The 7,500-nt window shown below is 55.9% G+C and overlaps 3 non-coding genes across 3 annotated transcripts in view; all 3 read left to right on the top strand.

The window, feature by feature from the left end:
• The first annotated feature begins 3,409 nt into the window (after positions 1-3,409).
• Positions 3,410-5,318, top strand: LOC126129232 (small subunit ribosomal RNA). Its single transcript, XR_007527198.1, has one exon. It is a non-coding gene; the product is annotated as a small subunit ribosomal RNA (ribosomal RNA).
• Positions 5,319-5,671: 353 nt separating this feature from the next.
• LOC126129217 (5.8S ribosomal RNA) lies at positions 5,672-5,826 on the top strand. The gene has a single exon (XR_007527185.1). It is a non-coding gene; the product is annotated as a 5.8S ribosomal RNA (ribosomal RNA).
• Positions 5,827-6,015: 189 nt separating this feature from the next.
• LOC126129240 (large subunit ribosomal RNA) overlaps positions 6,016-7,500 on the top strand; it is a 4,222-nt gene continuing 2,737 nt past the window's right edge. The window contains exon 1 of the ribosomal RNA XR_007527206.1: positions 6,016-7,500. This exon is cut by the window's right edge and continues 2,737 nt beyond it. This is a non-coding gene — a ribosomal RNA (large subunit ribosomal RNA).

Below are 7,500 nucleotides of genomic sequence, written 5' to 3'. Positions count from 1 at the left end.
GTAACAGACACAGATACGATATGTAAGCACCAGCATGGACCAACGTCCGGTGCATCCTCTCCGCCACAGTACACCATCCACACTATGATAACCACACCAGGGGGTCCAATTATAAAATAGAATATCCCACCCGTCCAACATCCACAATTGCTCAGATAAGCCACCAACACCCACACATGTCCTACACAGGGGTGCACCCAACACCACCACACTGCCTCCTGTTACGGCACAGAAACAATGGCAGGAATGAATCACACAGGTCTGCCACTCCCTTGCCGCAACCACAGACGCGGCGCGCCTCCAGTCACGAGCGAAAAGCGCATCCTGACGAGACAGAACTGCTGTGACATACTGACGCTGCCTCAGACATTCACTTACAATGATCACTACCAACGAACCTGCCCCCCCCCCCCCCCAAACACACTATCTCTTACCATGTTGTGTACTGTAATCCAACCCATTTTGCACCTTAACCTAACCAAATTTGTAACGCAATTTGTACCGCAATGTAACGCAATTTGTACCGCAATGTAACGCAATTTGTACCGCAATGTAACGCAATTTGTAACGCAATTTGTGTCTTAACCTAACCCACGTTGTGCCTTAACCTAACCCACGTTGTGCCTTAACCTAACCCACGTTGTGCCTTAACCTAACACACGTTGTGCCTTAACGTAACCCACGTTGTGCCTTAACGTAACCCACGTTGTGCCTTAACGTAACCCACGTTGTGCCTTAACGTAACCCACGTTGTGCCTTAACGTAACCCACGTTGTGCCTTAACGTAACCCACGTTGTGCCTTAACGTAACCCACGTTGTGCCTTAACGTAACCCACGTTGTGCCTTAACCTAACCCACGTTGTGCCTTAACCTAACCCACGTTGTGCCTTAACCTAACACACGTTGTGCCTTAACGTAACCCACGTTGTGCCTTAACGTAACCCACGTTGTGCCTTAACGTAACCCACGTTGTGCCTTAACGTAACCCACGTTGTGCCTTAACGTAACCCACGTTGTGCCTTAACGTAACCCACGTTGTGCCTTAACGTAACCCACGTTGTGCCTTAACCTAACCCACGTTGTGCCTTAACCTAACCCACGTTGTGCCTTAACCTAACCCACGTTGTGCCTTAACCTAACCCACGTTGTGCCTTAACGTAACCCACGTTGTGCCTTAACGTAACCCACGTTGTGCCTTAACGTAACCCACGTTGTGCCTTAACGTAACCCACGTTGTGCCTTAACGTAACCCACGTTGTGCCTTAACGTAACCCACGTTGTGCCTTAACGTAACCCACGTTGTGCCTTAACGTAACCCACGTTGTGCCTTAACGTAACCCACGTTGTGCCTTAACCTAACCCACGTTGTGCCTTAACCTAACCCACGTTGTGCCTTAACCTAACCCACGTTGTGCCTTAACCTAACCCACGTTGTGCCTTAACCTAACCCACGTTGTGCCTTAACCTAACCCACGTTGTGCCTTAACCTAACCCACGTTGTGCCTTAACCTAACCCACGTTGTGCCTTAACCTAACCCACGTTGTGCCTTAACCTAACCCACGTTGTGCCTTAACCTAACCCACGTTGTGCCTTAACCTAACCCACGTTGTGCCTTAACCTAACCCACGTTGTGCCTTAACCTAACCCACGTTGTGCCTTAACCTGCTCTGTAATTGGCATATGACACGTTACATTAATCTAGTGTTGTCTAACCACAACCCTCTGAATATAGTTCGCTACTCGCACCGCCCACCCTCTTGTGTGTCGTTTCATGTTGAACACTTCGCAAGTGTTGCTTACTTTTTACATGCTCCCGCTGTACACTGTAATGTGGACAACTGCAGGATGTACATCGCCCCCCCCCCTCCACCCTGCCTTCGCACGCTGGTCGTTCAGGTGCTTGCGTGTTCAATGCCCTTCGCAGCTGTTCACTGGCATTCGCATGTCGAAGCGCTCAGTCTACGTCGTGGTACGGCCTGTGTCCACTGTCCGCTGATATCGTAAGCTTAATCCTCACATTGTACTGCACATAGGTCCGTATGTACTGAATGATACGCTGTGGCACATGTGTGACCGTACGACTGCGCCCAACAACAGCGAACCATACGGTCCAAATGTTGTGCACTCAGCCACGTGCCGTCTCCCCATAACAGCTACATTGCAGTGTGGTACGCCATAGAGACGTGTGGGAGTAACGGACGCCCTGGATGGCGATCAGCATGAGCCGTCTGTTGATGTAGTGGCGCGTGTATTCAAACGTAGTCGTCTCTTCTCACACAGTGTGATAGCATGGTGCACCGCGTTCCACATCTGCGACATGGTACAGATGCTGGTTGACAGTCGGTCTCGTAATGGACATCGCATACGTAGGGGGCCACCTCCCACGTGTTCTCTAGTCGTGCACATTTTGTTGCGTGTATGTGGGCAGACGTAGTGTGTCGTGACACCTAACAGACAGGTATGCAATAATCGTTGCATTTGCAAACTGGGATGGACGTCTACGTTTGCTGGTGACGTGACGCAACGCAAATGAACAACTGGTAAACCCATTGTGGTGCGGTTGTTGTTGCTGGAGGTAAATCAGTAAGGGCAAATCTGTGTGTGAAGCGATACGCGGCGGTGGCTGGGTGGGACCGTCCCCGGCCGGTGAGGGGGGGCCGCCCGGCGTGCTGGCCGCGCGGTGCGTGGGCGCACGCGCTACAGCCGGCTGGTGGGGGCGCCCAGTGGCAGGCGCGCCGGCCGACGGACGCGGCAGGCGGCGCAGCTGCGCGCCGGGGCACCCTGCGCGCGGCGCCGGGCGGCCAAAGTGGGTCCTCGCGGGCCCGGTGCGAAGCGCGGTGGACATCTGCAGTGTGCTGGTCCGACTGAGGACTGTGTGCGTTGAGGATGCGCCGCCGCCCGGCACTCGGCGCCGCGACGCCGTCTGCTGCTCGGTCGCCCCAGCGGTTCTCGCTGGTGGTTTGTATCGCAGTTGTGCAGACGTGTTGGCACGTGCGCTGTGCTGGGAGAGTTCGCTTCGGCACCCACGTGGGGCCTTTGCCCTTCTGTGGCGCTGGCGTTGGAGCTGCCGGTCACCGTAGGTGGCGCGTGTTGTCTCCCGCCGGCAATGCCACGACAGCACGCTCCCGGGCCTCTGTCGGCAGCGGCAAGCTCAGTTGGGAGCACGGGTGGTCGCACCTAAAGCGTCTACTCGCCTAACTCCGGGCGATTGCGCCTCTCTCGAACCCGACCAAGTACTTAGGACGGCGCTGCGCGCCGCCGGGACCTGAGAGGGTTTCGAGGTGTATTGTGCAGGGGAGCTCAGCCTCCTCCTGTTTGCAGAATAATTGAGCGGACGCTTGCGTGTTCGCGCGGGCCCCTGGGACACACTCCCGGGCGGCCGGCTGCTCAGCTCTAGTTGACGCAGCTCCCTGGTTGATCCTGCCAGTAGTCATATGCTTGTCTCAAAGATTAAGCCATGCATGTCTCAGTACAAGCCGCATTAAGGTGAAACCGCGAATGGCTCATTAAATCAGTTATGGTTCCTTAGATCGTACCCACGTTACTTGGATAACTGTGGTAATTCTAGAGCTAATACATGCAAACAGAGTCCCGACCAGAGATGGAAGGGACGCTTTTATTAGATCAAAACCAATCGGTCGGCTCGTCCGGTCCGTTTGCCTTGGTGACTCTGAATAACTTTGGGCTGATCGCACGGTCCTCGTACCGGCGACGCATTTTTCAAATGTCTGCCTTATCAACTGTCGATGGTAGGTTCTGCGCCTACCATGGTTGTAACGGGTAACGGGGAATCAGGGTTCGATTCCGGAGAGGGAGCCTGAGAAACGGCTACCACATCCAAGGAAGGCAGCAGGCGCGCAAATTACCCACTCCCGGCACGGGGAGGTAGTGACGAAAAATAACGATACGGGACTCATCCGAGGCCCCGTAATCGGAATGAGTACACTTTAAATCCTTTAACGAGTATCTATTGGAGGGCAAGTCTGGTGCCAGCAGCCGCGGTAATTCCAGCTCCAATAGCGTATATTAAAGTTGTTGCGGTTAAAAAGCTCGTAGTTGGATTTGTGTCCCACGCTGTTGGTTCACCGCCCGTCGGTGTTTAACTGGCATGTATCGTGGGACGTCCTGCCGGTGGGGCGAGCCGAAGGCGTGCGACCGCCTCGTGCGTGTTCGTGCGTCCCGAGGCGGACCCCGTTGAAATCCTACCAAGGTGCTCTTTATTGAGTGTCTGGGTGGGCCGGCACGTTTACTTTGAACAAATTAGAGTGCTTAAAGCAGGCAAGCCCGCCTGAATACTGTGTGCATGGAATAATGGAATAGGACCTCGGTTCTATTTTGTTGGTTTTCGGAACCCGAGGTAATGATTAATAGGGACAGGCGGGGGCATTCGTATTGCGACGTTAGAGGTGAAATTCTTGGATCGTCGCAAGACGAACAGAAGCGAAAGCATTTGCCAAGTATGTTTTCATTAATCAAGAACGAAAGTTAGAGGTTCGAAGGCGATCAGATACCGCCCTAGTTCTAACCATAAACGATGCCAGCCAGCGATCCGCCGCAGTTCCTCCGATGACTCGGCGGGCAGCCTCCGGGAAACCAAAGCTTTTGGGTTCCGGGGGAAGTATGGTTGCAAAGCTGAAACTTAAAGGAATTGACGGAAGGGCACCACCAGGAGTGGAGCCTGCGGCTTAATTTGACTCAACACGGGAAACCTCACCAGGCCCGGACACCGGAAGGATTGACAGATTGATAGCTCTTTCTTGATTCGGTGGGTGGTGGTGCATGGCCGTTCTTAGTTGGTGGAGCGATTTGTCTGGTTAATTCCGATAACGAACGAGACTCTAGCCTGCTAACTAGTCGCGTGACATCCTTCGTGCTGTCAGCGATTACTTTTCTTCTTAGAGGGACAGGCGGCTTCTAGCCGCACGAGATTGAGCAATAACAGGTCTGTGATGCCCTTAGATGTTCTGGGCCGCACGCGCGCTACACTGAAGGAATCAGCGTGTCTTCCTAGGCCGAAAGGTCGGGGTAACCCGCTGAACCTCCTTCGTGCTAGGGATTGGGGCTTGCAATTGTTCCCCATGAACGAGGAATTCCCAGTAAGCGCGAGTCATAAGCTCGCGTTGATTACGTCCCTGCCCTTTGTACACACCGCCCGTCGCTACTACCGATTGAATGATTTAGTGAGGTCTTCGGACTGGTACGCGGCATCGACTCTGTCGTTGCCGATGCTACCGGAAAGATGACCAAACTTGATCATTTAGAGGAAGTAAAAGTCGTAACAAGGTTTCCGTAGGTGAACCTGCGGAAGGATCATTACCGACTAGACTGCATGTCTTTCGATGTGCGTGTCGTGTCGCGCAACACGCTACCTGTACGGCAGCAGCCGTGCGCCGCGTGCGGAACCACGCGTGCCTCTCAAAACTAACGGACAAAATGTTGTGTGGTACGAGCGCTGAAGCTCTGGAGCGGCTGGCCTGCGGCACCTGGCGCCTGGCGCCGGTTTTGAATGACTTTCGCCCGAGTGCCTGTCCGCTCCGGTGTGGAGCCGTACGACGCCCATCGGCCGTGAGGCCGTTGGACACAGAACGCTGGAACAGGGGCCGTCAAACGCCTCAGTCCCGCCTATGCAACTGTTTTGAAAGAGACAGTGGAAACTAAACAAAAAAGATCACCCAGGACGGTGGATCACTCGGCTCGTGGGTCGATGAAGAACGCAGCAAATTGCGCGTCGACATGTGAACTGCAGGACACATGAACATCGACGTTTCGAACGCACATTGCGGTCCATGGATTCCGTTCCCGGGCCACGTCTGGCTGAGGGTCGGCTACGTATACTGAAGCGCGCGGCGTTTGTCCCGCCTTCGGAGACCTGGGAGTGTCGTGGCCGCCTGTGGGGCCGGCCGCGTCTCCTTAAACGTGCGATGCGCGCCCGTCGCCTGGCGGTTCGCATACCGGTACTTTCTCGGTAGCGTGCACAGCCGGCTGGCGGTGTGGCGTGCGACACCTCGTACAACGACCTCAGAGCAGGCGAGACTACCCGCTGAATTTAAGCATATTACTAAGCGGAGGAAAAGAAACTAACAAGGATTCCCCCAGTAGCGGCGAGCGAACAGGGAAGAGTCCAGCACCGAACCCCGCAGGCTGCCGCCTGTCGTGGCATGTGGTGTTTGGGAGGGTCCACTACCCCGACGCCTCGCGCCGAGCCCAAGTCCAACTTGAATGAGGCCACGGCCCGTAGAGGGTGCCAGGCCCGTAGCGGCCGGTGCGAGCGTCGGCGGGACCTCTCCTTCGAGTCGGGTTGCTTGAGAGTGCAGCTCCAAGTGGGTGGTAAACTCCATCTGAGACTAAATATGACCACGAGACCGATAGCGAACAAGTACCGTGAGGGAAAGTTGAAAAGAACTTTGAAGAGAGAGTTCAAAAGTACGTGAAACCGTTCTGGGGTAAACGTGAGAAGTCCGAAAGGTCGAACGGGTGAGATTCACGCCCATCCGGCCACTGGCTCCCGCCCTCGGCAGATGGGGCCGGCCGCCCGCGCGGAGCAATCCGCGGCGGGGTCGTGTCCGGTTGCCTTTCCACTCGCCGCGGGGTGGGGCCGTTCCGGTGTGCGGTGGGCCGCACTTCTCCCCTAGTAGGACGTCGCGACCCGCTGGGTGCCGGCCTACGGCCCGGGTGCGCAGCCTGTCCTTCCGCGGGCCTCGGTTCGCGTCTGTTGGGCAGAGCCCCGGTGTCCTGGCTGGCTGCTCGGCGGTATATCTGGAGGAGTCGATTCGCCCCTTTGGGCGCTCGGGCTCCCGGCAAGCGCGCGCGGTTCTTCCCGGATGACGGACCTACCTGGCCCGGCCCCGGACCCGCGCCGCTGTTGGCTCGGGATGCTCTCGGGCGGAATAATCGCTCCCGTCAGCGGCGCTTCAGCTTTGGACAATTTCACGACCCGTCTTGAAACACGGACCAAGGAGTCTAACATGTGCGCGAGTCATTGGGCTGTACGAAACCTAAAGGCGTAATGAAAGTGAAGGTCTCGCCTTGCGCGGGCCGAGGGAGGATGGGGCTTCCCCGCCCTTCACGGGGCGGCGGCCTCCGCACTCCCGGGGCGTCTCGTCCTCATTGCGAGGTGAGGCGCACCTAGAGCGTACACGTTGGGACCCGAAAGATGGTGAACTATGCCTGGCCAGGACGAAGTCAGGGGAAACCCTGATGGAGGTCCGTAGCGATTCTGACGTGCAAATCGATCGTCGGAGCTGGGTATAGGGGCGAAAGACTAATCGAACCATCTAGTAGCTGGTTCCCTCCGAAGTTTCCCTCAGGATAGCTGGTGCTCGTACGAGTCTCATCCGGTAAAGCGAATGATTAGAGGCCTTGGGGCCGAAACGACCTCAACCTATTCTCAAACTTTAAATGGGTGAGATCTCCGGCTTGCTTGATATGCTGAAGCCGCGAGCAAACGACTCGGATCGGAGTGCCAAGTGGGCCACTTTTGGTAAGCAGAACTGGCGCT

The sequence above is a fragment of the Schistocerca cancellata genome, unplaced genomic scaffold (genome assembly GCF_023864275.1).
Source record: "Schistocerca cancellata isolate TAMUIC-IGC-003103 unplaced genomic scaffold, iqSchCanc2.1 HiC_scaffold_527, whole genome shotgun sequence".
In the NCBI taxonomy this organism is placed as follows: Eukaryota; Metazoa; Arthropoda; class Insecta; order Orthoptera; family Acrididae; genus Schistocerca; species Schistocerca cancellata.
This window is presented reverse-complemented; position numbering and strand designations above follow the sequence as displayed.